At 34.3% G+C, this 15,302-nt stretch overlaps 1 protein-coding gene and 1 long non-coding RNA gene across 3 annotated transcripts in view; one reads left to right on the forward strand and one right to left on the reverse strand.

Moving 5' to 3' along the window:
* Window positions 1-15,302, forward strand: part of LOC144560399 (desmethyl-deoxy-podophyllotoxin synthase-like) — a 98,640-nt gene that overhangs the window by 42,889 nt on the left and 40,449 nt on the right. The window lies entirely within an intron of this gene.
* LOC144560914 (uncharacterized) lies at window positions 11,988-14,024 on the reverse strand. 2 transcript variants are annotated; one of them, XR_013513512.1, is made up of 3 exons: window positions 13,605-14,024; window positions 13,077-13,204; window positions 11,988-12,512 (listed from the first exon to the last, which is right to left on the reverse strand). It is a non-coding gene; the product is annotated as an uncharacterized LOC144560914 (long non-coding RNA). The 2 variants fall into 2 exon arrangements; XR_013513511.1 differs by having other exon boundaries at window positions 11,988-12,758.

The raw sequence follows: 15,302 nt of genomic DNA on the forward strand, positions 1-15,302 counted from the left end.
CTGTTGGATGGATTTCCCAGTGGGTTAGCGGTCTTCCAATGTTGGATGGATTTTTCCATTGGATTGGCGGATTAAAGGAATTGTGTTATGAGAATGTGGGAATCGCCTGTGACAGGGATTACACGTGTGTGAATATGATGTGACTTGTTTTATGGATAACCTAGACCGACGTGCTATTGCTGGTTAAATATGCGTGCATAATTTGATGTGTATTTGTGTGGATTAATCCGGTCTAATTGAATAGTTGTTAAATTAAGCCAATTGTAGAGAAGCGCGTCGTTAAATAACCGGTTACTGAGCTTTGTAGCTGACTCCATTTTGTTATTTTGTTTTCCTTTTTGTTGGCGACGTAGGTTGACGGGCCAAGGAAAAGTGTGAAGATGCTTATATAATCACGCTCCGGATGGTAAAAATCTGGGGTGTGACAGTCTCAAACCAATCTCTATTCGGAGTCATGTGTTGTGAAGCACCCGTATCCATCACCCAACAATGCTTGTCATCAACATTGGTGTCTACCACACAAAGAGTATCAACCGTGTCACACTCGGCCACATTGGCCTCTTCTGAAGAAGTACCTTTAGTATCCGCCTTTTGTTTATTTTTGAGCTTGAAACAATCGGCCTTAATGTGTCACTTCTTCTTACAATAGTTACACACCAAATTATTATGCTTAGACTTCGAACGGGTCCTTGTATCTTTCGAGTTTCGGTCCCATGACCTACCTCGATCAGCAACCAAACCAACACCTTGACTTCCTTTCTCATTATTGGTCATTTCACTATCAATATGCAACTTGTCTTGCAAATTGCTCTTAACATCCTCAAGGGAAATCTTGTCTCTACTATAAATCAACATGTCTCTAAATGCCTTGTATGATGCGGGTAAAGAGCACAATAACAAAAGAGCTTGGTCCTCATCCTCCACCTTAACATCAATCTTACCCAAATCATTCAAAATAGATGCAAACTCCGAAATATGATCGGAAACTAATGTACCTTCAACCATGCGAAGGGTGTAGAGGCGCAATTTCAACCGCAATCGATTGGTGAGAGACTTCTTCATGTAAATGTTCTCCAATTTCTCCCACAAATCCTTAGCAGTTTTCTCTGACAGGACCTCTTGCAATGTCGAATTGCTCAAACACAATTGGATAATGGAGAGTGTCTTATCATCCATAGTTCTCCACTTACTATCCATCAATGTATCAATCAATTTATCTCGACCAAAAATGGCATCCTTAACGCCTTGGCTCGACAAAATTGCCGCCATGCGCACTTGCCATAATGCAAAACTCGTCTTCCCATCATACTTCGCCGACATATTCATTCAATTTCTTAAATCCAAATTCAACAATTTTCTCAATTTATCTATCTTCCCAATTACCAAATGCAAAAAATTCTAACTCAAATGAAATTAGAATTGTCAAAGTTGCTCTCTGACCGAAATGTAATTGGTCAACAGTAAACCCAAAGATTTAATATATGCGGTGCTCACCAAATATCACACTGGTTTGCCACGCGATGCGGTCTACGGAGAAATAAAGAGAGAGCGAGTCGCTGGGTGTTTGCGCGGTCCACGAAGGAAATCAAAACGCACCAAAGATCACCGACTCTTGTCGATCTTGACGCGACTCAGAATGGATCTGATCGGAGAAGTCAAATTGAAAACCTCAGCGGCAGCGGAAACAAGAACCCTTAAACCACCGATCGAACTGTCGGCAGCGAGATGGCTCTGATACCAATTTGTTAGGTTTTCTAGGGTTTGAGAAGAGGAAGAGAGAAAGAGACAGAGACAACTAAAAGTGATATTCTGATTAGACTTAGTTCTCTCTCATGACAAGAGACTACATATTAAAGATACAAAGTCCAATGGGCCCGAATAGCAATTTGGGTCAAAACATAACATTTACATTTCAAAAAGTTGGAAAGCGAACAACAAGATAAAAAATCTAAATTGAGGTCCAGACCCAATTTTTAATTTTTATTCTCTTTTGGATTTCTCTTCTCTATTTAGAGAAATAATGTACCATGGTCCCCATTAATTATTATTCTAAAAAGATATTATATGGTCCCCAATAATTATTATTCTAAAATCCACACAACACTATTTCTCCATAGTCCCAACTAATTATATGGTCCCCTCATTTACCAGAGTCTGCACTCCTCCCCATGTCAACATTTTTAGATATAAATAAGATATTAATAATTTGAAAAACTTGAAAACTAAGATATTAATAATTTGATGCATAACCAATAATGATCATTCATTTTCTAGTCCCCCAATCGTACCCGTGTCAACCTTCCTTTAAAGAAGTAGTGGGGACCATGTATCACCACATCAACTTTCTTCAATCCTTTCCTCATTAACCTTCCTCTAACAAAAATAGTTGACCCCAGGTATAGATACTTCAGTGCATAGTTATAAATAATTGCAGTACTTGATCTTAATACTTTTAGACGTTGTCTAGTGTCATATGTAAACAATACTTGCACGACAAGGTATAAGTACTTGTGTAATGATGAGTCCGAAAGTACGTTAAAATGGATCTCATTTGAAAGAGAAAATTGCTTAGAAGACTTTCGTGGTTTTACATTCCTAAAATTCCTCACATATCGTTAGAAATATGAATGAGATTGAATGGAGAAAAAAAAATTGATCTCTAAAAATGAGTACGGTTCCGCCCATATAGTTTGAGTGGTCCCCACAGGTACGTTTGGGACATTTGGTTGGGGAGATAATTATTGGCATAAAAATTGTTCATCTCGTAAGTATAAATACTTCTGTGCATAGGTATAAATATTTTCTTGCATAGGTATTAATACTAGAGAAAAAAAATTCAGTATTGGAGTTATTGCGGTTCCCCCAAATAGTTTTTGAAGTTATGATGTGCATAGTGGGAATAATGTAGCGAGGGTTCCTAATTTTATAACATATTATCATATTAGATTATATATGTTTAATGGCTAGAAAATATGAATGCTATCACATTATAAATAGTTTAAAATATATTGGATATTAAAATAGTTTAAAATATATTGGACATTAAAATAGTTTAAAAAATAGGTCACAGCATTAAAGATTTAAAGAGCAAGAATATATAAAATATACTATGAGCTCTCGAAATTAAAATTAAAATAGATGCGCTTAGTAACCACAAAGGAAAACTAGGAGTGTGCATGGATTGACGAAATGACTCCATCAGAAATTGCGCTTGTGGAAAATAAGGAAATAACGACATGTTTTGTGGTCATATTAACTGGGAAAATTGACACAGATATTAGCATGTGGGTGTCCAATTGAATGGGAACTTAGAGTTTTCATGTGTGTGACATGATCCCTAAACTGCGTGTGAATGATTGCATGTGATGGTAAAATCATGATTGGCGCTCAGTAAAATTTTAAAATGTACCTTCTGGCATGCACCGTCGTTACCCAACACCTCTAGCCCGGAGACATAGGATTTTTAAGCCGAACTTCGTTATTATCTTGCGTGTCAAAATTATTTAACTCTACTCTATCTACTTTACTTGTACACACTTGCTTGACATTTGTTTGACTTGTTAATTTAGATGGTTTAACCGAAATCGTCTAAGAGTCTTGAAGACTTCCTATTCAACCCCCTCTAGATGCCATTAGACACTACAAAAAGAACTTTTACTCTCGGATAGTAATAGATTTTTATAGTGAAGGATATATTCGATATTAAAATATAAAATATTCTCTGAGCTCCTAAAATTAGAATAGATGCGCTCATTACCCACGAAGGAAAAGTAAAAGTGTGTATGGTTTGACAAAATGACTCCATCAGAAATTGCGCTTGTGGAAAATAAGGAAATTATGACGTATTTTTTGTCACATTGAATGGGAAAATTGACACACAGATAGTAGCATATTTGTGTCCAATTGACTGAGAAGTTGGACTTTTCACTTGGGTATGGATTTCTGAAAACGACACCTGAGGTTTAAGTGAATTTGATTAGTTGTGATCACAAGAATTAGAAGAATAGTTATGTCCAATTGAGTGGGAAGTTATACTTTTCATTGGATATGGATTTAGAAAACGACACCTGAGGTTTAAGTGAATTTGATCAGTTGGTCGTGCTCCCCAGAATTAAAAGAATATTAGATGAAATGCAGTTTAAGCAGCAGTTGATTGTGCAGTTGGTTCTTTGAAAAATATACAACATGTGCTCCCATTCTTATTTTTAAATATTTTCAAAATGGAAACGAATAGTTAATGATCAAAATAGTGTGCTAAGAAGCTGTAGTCTGTTTCCATATTGTCCACTCCTAAATTGAGTATATGTTCTTTTTTATATTTTTGTGATAAGTTATTTATACGAGCTTCAATTGATTGAAACTACTACAAACAGGTCAATCATACACTGCACATCATATACGGATCCAAGTATTTTTTAACAACAGAATGTGTAAGGAAGGAGGTGTGCATGTAAAAATGAGCTACATATATACATACACTGTGTCAATTAAAATCAACCGTGTGTAACTTCTTAATAATCAACGGTGTATGATTGCATAGTGAAATCAGCCGTGTATAATTATGCTCATTATCCATACACAATTTTTCTTATAGAAACCGTGTAATATTCAATCACATGTCTTCACGTCCTCCCCCTGACCAATTTAAGAATAATTTTGCCCCTCAACCTTGTCTCTTCATTTTTCTAGTATACCTCCTCTTCATTCATTATGTATCCCTCTCGCAGTGGTAGGGACATTTTGCTCAGCATGAGTTTTGGATGTCACCAGAGGCGGATTTATGTATATGTTAGGTGGTGCTAAGCCACCCTATGAATTTAAAATTCTTAAGTATGTATATTAAAATTTAATTAAATTTTGAGTTTTTTTTTTTTTACTTTTATATGATCTAACTCCCTCATAAAATAACTTATGTTTGCTAGTAGTCTAGTGATTTGAATTGTAGTTAGTATGTATAAGGTTATGAGTTCAATTCCTACCGACCTATATGTTCAGATTTAACACGATGGAACCCTGAACTCTTGATGAGCATAATCTCGACTCTATATGTGGATTGCTTGATTGTTAATATAAGAGGACCATAATTTTATCATGAGGTGATCTGCGTGCAAGAAATGGTTGGCAACTTGGCATTAATTCATTCCGCAAGAGCAATTGATCAATTTTCTTATTTGGTCCATGAGACAGATTAACCCTTTTGCTAATGGAGTAAACCCGCAACTCAGGCGAAGTATGAAAGATGGGTCAAACTCAATAATTTCAGATAATTATGTTGTATTAAACTACACATCTAAATATGTTTAAATATGTATTTTGTTTAATTATGCTAAATGTAAACAATTATGTTACTTAATGATGATGCCAAATTGTTCTACTTGCATAAGATCATTTGTATTCTTAATTTTATGAATAATTATTCGAGTACCCTCACTTCAGTACTTCAAAAATCCCTACAACTCATTTAGAGGAATAATGTACCATTGTCTCCACTAATTATTATTTTAAAATCCATGCAACACTATTTTCCTATAGTCCCCACTATTTTTTTCACCCCCCCCCCCCCCCCCCCCCCCCCCTAGAGTTTACACTGCTCCCCATGTCAACATTTTTAGATATAAATAATTGAGGATAAGATATTAACACTTCAAAAAAAAGATATTAATACTTTGATGTGTAACCAATAATGATCATCTCTTTTCTAGTCCTCCAATCGCTCACACCCATGTCAACCTTTCTCTAAAGAAGTGGTGGAGACCCTGTATCACCACATCAACTTTTCCCAATCTTTCCCGTATCAATATCCTCTAACAAAAATAGTTGTCCACACGTCTAACTACTTCAGTTCATAGTTATAAATAATTGCAGTACTTGAGATTAATACTATTAGCCATCAGCTAGTATCATATGTAAAAAATACTTGCAAGTATATGGATAAATATTTACACGACAAGGTATAAGTACTTGTGTGACGATGATCCCGAAAGCACTTTATTATGGATCTTATTTAAAAGAGAAAATTGATTAGAACATGTTTGTGGTTTTAGATTTGTAAAATTTCTCACAGATCATCAGAAATATGGAGTGATTGAAAGAAGAAAAAAAAATCCGCCTCTAAAAACGTACATGGTCTTGCCCATATAGTTTGAGTGGTCCCTTACGGATATTTATGGTGCGGGTATGTTTGGAAGATTTGGTTGGAGAGATAATTATTTACGTAAAAATTATTCATCTTATAGGTATAAATAATTTTGTGCATGGGGATAAATGTTTCCGTGCATATAGATATTAATACTAGAGAAAAAAATTCAGTGCTGGAGTTTTTGCGGTTTCCCAGACAATTTTGGTAGTTATGATGCGGGTACGGTGCGGATAATGTAGTGTGGGTACTGATATCAACTCTCTAATTTTATAACATTTTATCATATTAGATTATATGCGTTTAATGGCCAACAAATATGAATGCTAGCACATTATAAATACTTTACAATATATTGGATATTAAAATAGTTTAAAAAACAGGTCACGGCATTAAAGATTTAAAGAGCAAGAATATATTGTATATTAAAATGTAAAATATTCAATGAGCTCTCAATATTAAAATTAAAATAGATTACCACAAAGGAAAACCAGGAATGTGCTTGGTTTGACGAAATGACTCCATCAGGAACTGGAAAATAAGGAAATAAGGATAACGACATGTTTTTTGGTAACATTTACTTGGAAAATTGACACAGATAGTAGCATGGGAGTGTCCAATTGACTGGAAAGTTAGACTTTTCACTTGGACATGGATTTCTGGAAACGACACCTGAGGTTTAAGTGAATTTGATTAGTATATGGTCGTGCCTACCAGAATTAAAATAATATTTGATGAAATGCAGTTTCAGAGCAGCCGATTGTGCAGCTGGTTCTTTGAAACATATACAACAAGGGCTCCCATTCGTTGAAATCAGTAAGGCTAATTTTCAACTCGTTGATTTTCAAATTTCTGTGAATTATGACAAGATAGTGATATTCGTGTTGTGTAAAGACCAAAGGCTAAAATATTTGAATATTAATCTCCATCGTTACTTTTACTTTTCATATCCAAGTAACTCATGCACATCCAAAAATCTCAAAATAAAAAATCATGGACTTTCACTTTTCATATCAAAGTTACTCTGAATTATGACAAGATAGTGATATTCGTGTTGTGTAAAGACCAAAGACTAAAATATTTGAATATTAATCTCCATCGTAATTACTTTTATTTTTCATATCCAGGTAACTCATGCACATCCAAAAATCTCAAAATAAAAAACTCATGGATTTTTACTTTTCATATCAAAGTTACTCATCCACACCCAAAAATCTCAAAATAAAAAATTCATGGACTTTTATTTTTCATATCAAGGTAGCTCCATCTCTATTTTTACTTTTCATATTAAAGTATTGGTTCAGAAAATTTGGAAAGAGGACACCAATTAATTAAAAACCAAAATTAGAGTCCAGATCATATTTCTCATTTATCTTTTTATTCGGCGAAAATAAACACTACTAGAAAGTTCTGAGATGCCCTTCATTTCCATTACTTTATTTTATATTATTTTTTCTACTTCTATTTATTTATTTTCGTTCTCTTTTTTCATTCTTGATCATTTAAAAGACACAACAAAACAAAAAATTAATTTCACAAATATCATAATATAAATAATTTAAAGGATGGAACTAACCATTTAGGATTTTCTGTGACTGATTTAGAAGTCAACAATATATAGAATCAGTCTTTGGTATAGTGACAAAGATATCACTCTCCGTGTAAAGTAGTCTTTGGTATAGAATCAGTCAAATGTTCAAAACGCGAAAGTAGTCATGTGTGAATATTAAACTAGAGATATGAGCGTAAATTAAAACAATTTGTTTAATTCGCGAAGTAGCGTAGCCTTACTCATATATATATATATATATATATGTGTGTGTGTGTATGTATGTATATCCAAAACAGACCACAGCTCCTTAGCACACTATGTTGTATATTTTTAAAAGAATCAGCTGCACAATCGGCTGCTTCGTAAACTGCATTTCATCAAATATTATTTGAATTCTGGTAGGCACGACCATATACTAATCAAATACACTTAAAACCTCAGGTGTCGTTTTCAGAAATCCATGCCCAAGTGAAAAGTCTAACTTCCCAGTCAATTGGACACTCACATGTTACTATCTGTGTTAATTTTCCGAGTAAATGTGACAAAAAAAACATGTCGTTATCCTGATTTCCTTATTTTCCACAAGCGCAATTTCTGATGAAGTCATTTCGTCAAACCAAGCATATTCCTGGTTTTGCTTTGTGGTAATCTATTTTAATTTTAATATTGAGAGCTCATAGAATATTTTATATTTTAATATACAATATATTCTTGCTCTTTAAATCTTTAATGCCGTGACCTGTTTTTAAAACTATTTTAATAGCCAATTATTTTAAACTATTTATAATATGCTATCATTCATATTTGCTGGCCATTAAACGTATATTATCAAATTATCGTTACCGATGAAAGAAAGAGACATGTGGGCGGCTTACTTGATATTGCATGCGCCACATCCTTTTTCTGATACTTTCTTTAATGTGTTGATGCTATGATTGATATAAATTTAATGGTTCCATCAACGCACTACAAAGATTTCTCTACAGGCCATTATACCAGCAGAAAGGGAGTTGTCTTTTTTTACCATTAATTTGATTTGATATGTCAATATATGGTTGAATTACACCTTGTTTGGATGGATTGCAGAGGGAGGAATGGAATGGAAAGAAGAAGAAAAATTCTCTCGAATCGTATTTAATTGATAAAATTACATCGAAGGTAAAGGGTACATGGGAAAAAATCTTTAACCTTTGCTGCTTGCAATCAATAAAATCGATTTTCCTTCCGATTTGAAATTTGATGGATGAAAAAAAAATTGTTGCAAATATTTTCAAACAAAATAACACAAATGCCTAATACAACAGCTACCAAATTTCTAATTAATTCAATAAATTTTAATGAATCAAACAAAAAAAATAAGAAAAAAATTAAATTTATTTTCTCACATTAATAATCAAAACATGAAGAAATTAAATATATTAATCTTCTTTTTTATTCTATTTCATTCCTTTCTATTCTTGTCCTCTCACGAGGTGACGGACTTGGGTTCCATAAGCTGCTTCCTCGTGATCCGTTCGCTTCTTATCTTTCCAAAATAGGAAAGCCGAGTGGGTGTACACCAGGGGTTAGTCGAATAACTGGCTAGCCTAACTGCTAGATCAGCGCTTCAGTCCCAATCAATATCACGCACGGCTTGATCAATCTCCAACATTAGGTTTGGATAGATCACCAACACCGTATCCCCAATCAACACACCCGATGGATCTGATCCTCAATCCCCATGCAAGATCAAGCACTTGATCTTGCATCACAATCAATCAAGCAAGAAAGAAGGGAAAAAGGGAGAGATCAAAGAATTGAAATCAAGATCGACAAATCGAATCAAGAAGAAGTACAAACCTCAATGGATCGATCTTGATCCAATCAAGTAAATCTACATCAAGATTAAGACCTTCAATCACATCACATAAACCAATTGGAATTAAAAGAGGAGGTTTGGTTGGACCTGGATGGAGGCACGGTAGAGAGGTGGCTCGGCTTGGGCCCACACGAGGTGGCGCAACTCGAGGCGGAGGATAAGAGGGGAGGCATTAGGTCGCACTACCTTGGATCGGCCTTAAGCTGATTGGCCAAGGGGGAGCCAAGCTGAGGCTAGGCTCAACCTAGGTGGCGACGAGGAAACCAAGGCGGAGCTTGAGTGGCGGACCGGCAGCGGCGGCGCCCAGTGGTGGGGTGGTGCATCGGCCAAGGGAAGAGAGAGAGAGAGAGAGATTGATGTGAGAGTAGAGAGAGAGATTGCTTGACAAATGATTTGCTTTTGGATCAAAAGGTAATTTGGATGGGGATGAGGTCTTTAAATAGACCCAATCAATTACACAAATACCCTTGTAAATATCTAGCTTATAACATGATAATCAAGGCTTATTTGGTAATTGATCATGCATGCCCTTGGTCCAATGGACCAACGGTGCATCCAAATAATATTCAAACTTAGCTTAAGTAACAAGCAACCTACCTCTCCCTCTCATCTTGTTGACCAGGTCAATGCTTACATCATCAAATCTGGTCAACCACGTTTTGACTAGATGCTCACGAGTTTGACCAAGTCAAACTTGCTCATCTCTTCACTAAAATGGGCATAACTTTTGAACCGTAGGTCCAAATCACGCATACCACATATCCACGCGCTCGTTTTCAATTCTCTATCTCATAGTACAATCCAATTTCACTAGATAGTAGAATTGGTAATCCTCATTATATGTTTACTCTAGTTAAACATATATCCTCATTCAGTTGAATCAAGCCTTTGTACCAGCAGGTGTACAAACATGATTCAACTAATTCCTCATCTGATTATATCATGTAGTGTAAAAACTCTTGTCCCATTGATTTAATCGAATCTCTCATTACTTCTTAATGTATGTAATGGTATTCAATACTTATCATTAGCGAGTATGCATAAGTATTCCTATGATATGATGTGCAACAGGTGGTTATGCATCAATGGCATCATAAACTTGTATGATGAAATGACCAGAGCCCTTGGAGGGGTGATCCGCTTGGATCCGTATCATATTGGCAATGAGCTTCTGGTCTCATTGATCGAGATAGGCATCTAGCAATGCTTCTTGACCCAAATGTATAGACGACATGTAACCAGACAGTATTGTGATCCAATATAGACAATGCATAACATTGCCTGAAACCTTATCGCATCTATTTCTTCATTCATGAATCATCATATACTTGTGATCAACCAATATCATTATGCATGTTGTATAATCTGATTCTATCAAGGGGCCCAATAGATATCATCACTCATACACACTCTACCTAATGTACATGAGAGATATTTCCTTCTTGATTTCACGAGCTCCATTCCACGAGTCTATACCTACCGAGAAGACACTGTTATAACCACCCTTTTACAGAGAGCGGTAGGTGCCAACTACACACTACTAGAATCTGCACTTTTTCTGAAGGTAAGTTTAGCTTTTTCTAAGGGTAAGAGAGGCCCTCAGAAATAAAATGGTGTTTTCTGACGCACTTCTGACACACTTAAAATTTCCATCGGTAGGCCGACGGAAATTGTTGCCGATGGAAAAACCCTGTTGTCCACCCTTGGAAATGTCTCATGTCTGCCCTCAGAAATACTTTTGGATGAGCCATGACCTGCCAAACAAATCAAATACTATTTTTTATTGATGGCCCTTGGAAATTGTTGACCCCATGCCCTTGGAAATGTTTTGGAAGTTGTAACACATATTATTTCCATGAGCTACCCTTGGAAATGTTTTGGTTATTATATTTATATTAGGCCCACATAAATACTTGGCTACTATACTTTTGGAAAAGTTTCATTGATACAGTTAATATTTTTTTATAGTTATACTAATTATTTTCATGAGACTACCGTTGGAAATGTTTAGCTCATGGAGACAGAAGCATTTATATTTGTTGAGATCTCCCTTTAAATGTTAAACAAAACTAAATCACAGCAGCAAGCAGTATTTAATTTATATATTTAAAATGAAACATTTAATTGAAATCTTAAGTATAATTTATTGTGTTTATTCATTTCTTTAATGATTTTTGCTAATTATTTTTAATTATAACTGTTAGTGTATTATTAAGAATTTTGGCAACAACATTTTTGCAATTGGCTAGCCCTCCACATTTTTGCTAGCCACGAACATTCAATTAACTTAGAATATAATCCCAAAATGATATACCTCATTAATCAACAAAATAATTTATATAACACATCCTAATTAATAAGAAAAGTACTTGAATTAGATAGTAGTTTAGTAATATCATCACTATAGCTTTGGAAAGGTATAGGGTCTTCAAGCAAACAGTGCTTACAAGAAGGAAATTAACAAAAAAGGATATGTATCTCATTGAGATATTTAAAATGAATCATTTAATTGAAAACAAAAATTTTGCTCTTTGGACTTAGCCAATCTATTTAATTTACATGGAGGTATTATAAAGCAACAATAATTCACATGCTGCTCCTATGCATACAAAATTTCCCCAATTATAAAAGAGCTGAGCACTTAATGATTTTTTTAGTATTTGACCAGAAGAGAAATTCTAAACAATTAAAGAGATGATATATTTGCCAAACATGCTTTTGTTCTAAACCAAATAAAACACATGACATTATAGTTCCTATCATTTATAATGAATTCTCAAAAGTTTTTTCTCATGAAATGCAAAAACTGGTACAATAGTGCTGCTGGTGCAGTACTTCCCTGTACAAAACCCCAAATTCAACTTATTTAGAAAATCCATAAAAATGTGAAATAAATTATGGTGAAATATCTTAATATCCTGAGAATTTTGGTACCAAGAACACTCAATTTGGAGTTGTAGTTTGTCCTGTAAAAATTATACAAAACTGGTTGTCAGAAAATAAAAAAACTGGTACAGAACCAAAACTGATATTGAGAAAAACTTAAGTTTGGCATAGCTCTAGGCAATACAATGAGTTGAAATTAATTGTGGGTGCAGATCATGACTTCCTGAAATTTTAGACACAAAAAACATCCAATTTGGATCTATGGTTTGTTCTACACAAAATTTACAAAACAACATGTCAGAATGATCCAAATTGCACCTCACAAACTGAAAAGTGATGAAATAAATTGTTAAAATTATTGAAAAAATTAAGGAAAACATGCACACAGGTTGTATGAAGGTCTTTGGGTAAGTTGTGCATATATTTTTGTGATAAAATCATCAAATTGAGCATCAAGGACACTACAAACTGACCCGTAGTACATGTTGCTTTTGCACTGTGTATTCATACTCAATCCAGTAGCATGGATGCAAAGGTATTAGTTATTTCTTCTTGCTAACTTTTTTAAATTAGACAATTTTTCATTTTTACCCACAAATATTCCTTTTTCTTTTTAAGGAAATAAAAAAAAAAACACAACTTACCTTAGTGTCAGATTTCAATTCGCAATGGCCAGATTTAGGTTGAGCATGTACAATTGCATCCAATTACTTACTTTTCCCCTTCAAGTCCACCAGCATCAAGACCAGTTCCTCAAGTCCACCAGCTTTAACTATGTTTCAGAGGTACATGAGATTATATTCTCATTTTATGACAATTTAAGAGGATACAGTAACCTAATTATAATAGTAACTAATTAACACCAATCACAATCAATTTAGTAGACTAAGCAAAGAAAAACTAGAAAAGAAAAGAGAAGAACTTTTCTTAATATAACCTATTGGAGAAGGAGACACGTAAAGCTATGCAAACCGCAATGGTCAGATCTTAAAAATTTTGACACAGCAATTTTTTATTTATATAGTGCACGAGTTATATATAACATATAACGTTTGTTTTTATTTTATTATCTGTGCATTGCAACTGTAATAAAGAAACTCAAGGTAAATAAGGTATTAATTAGTAAATAGCGATTTATTTTACACATTTATAAGTCTATAATGGAACTATACCTCCAAACTGGGTGACTTCAGCTAAGAGAGAGATGTAGAGGCGCTCCAACAAGGGAGACACTCTGATAAAGCACAACACCTCTTCAAGTGACATGTTGTTCTCTATTGTTGAGGGTTAAGCCGATCAATATGAGAATCCCTGCCATGACAATCCAATAACAAGATAAAACTTGTTAAAAGAAACACTCTAAGTAGATATGGTCCTTACAAACATTGAACTTGATTTGGACATTTCATCAAACACTTTGAGAGCATTCCATTTGTTCAATTCAGTGCTCTAATCCCCTTCACCATTTTAAAACCCAACGAGTCTTATAAGGCAAGCCCCCAATTTTAGGTATTGTATATCACCCTCTCAACCGAAGGAACTATATAAATTTTTAAAGTAACAACAAAAGATACTATGTTAACAGAGAAATTGCCAAAGTAACAACAAAGACAGAACTTCTTTGAGGCAAATTGTCGAACAGGTGGTGGGTTCCCCCCTATTAGTTCACTTTTGAAGATCTTATCTTCATGGAGAGATAGAGAGAGAGAGAGACAAAAACCCATAACTGGAATACTTTAGAGGATGAAGGAGGTTTGAGGAGATGAGGCTAGGACGGAGGCAACAAGGTGTGGCCATGGTGCAAGCAGCTTGTAAATAGTCTGTTTACATCTCGTTACAGCCATGTTTTTTTATCAATATTTTATGTTTTTGGTTCTTAAGAGGAAGATACAACTTCAGAGAGAGAACGCGGAAACCAATTATTTGGAGGCAACCCAAAAAATTGTGGAGGGAATCAAAATGGTTTTAGAGGGAAATGAAAAGGGGAAGTCCGTGAAAAGGAAAGAAAAAACATGCTAAGGAGAAAAGAAAAATCCCCTCTCTGGATGCGTTGGGAAATTTTTTTTTTAGCAAGTATAGATATTAACAGAGCAGTTTCATCTTCAAGAAGTGTGTTAAATATATTGGACGTTCTTTAAATTATATAGGATGTGTGTTGCATAAATTCAAAACTGATCTGCTAATAAAATCGTCCAAATGAAAACAGCAGGACCGTTCATTGCTTATTGGACGGCTTGAACTTGATATTTACTAATTAGGTGATGCATGTATAACAAATAATATGAAATCAAATTAAAAAAAAATTATTTTGTTTACATCTTCTATGACCAAATCATACTTATAATTGTCAATTTTAAGTAATTTCATCGTTATTTGTTCCTTCAAATTTAGTAAATATTTGTGAGTCGTTCATTTTTCCTTGATCATTTCAACGGTCGATCTGAAATAAAATAATTTCAAATTTGTTTTGATATAATCAAGGAAAAATATTGAACGTAACCAACATAAAAATTCTGTAGTTTTATTGTGTTTTAGCTTCGATCCAATGTGAAGTGTTCATAACCCTTCGATGTTTCAATATTCCGTCAACTTGATGGATGAGTAAATAAAAATAAAATTTCATCAAAATTTACTGCAGGAGTAAATATGCAGTGCTCTTTAATTTTAACGGTTCCGATCGACCAACGGACGACGTGTATACTTGAACCTTCATTAACTCACAAAGCAAGAGTATACGTTTGTTGTACCCTAAAATATTGCCAATTAAATATTGGTAATAATTTTAATGCTTGGAAAGATGCCAAATGTTTTAAAACATTCCCAAGACAAAGGGAAATGATATGCTAAAATTCATGGTAATATTCTACATT

The sequence above is a fragment of the Carex rostrata genome, chromosome 10, assembly GCF_964058835.1.
Source record: "Carex rostrata chromosome 10, lpCarRost1.2, whole genome shotgun sequence".
Lineage (NCBI taxonomy): Eukaryota > Viridiplantae > Streptophyta > Magnoliopsida > Poales > Cyperaceae > Carex > Carex rostrata.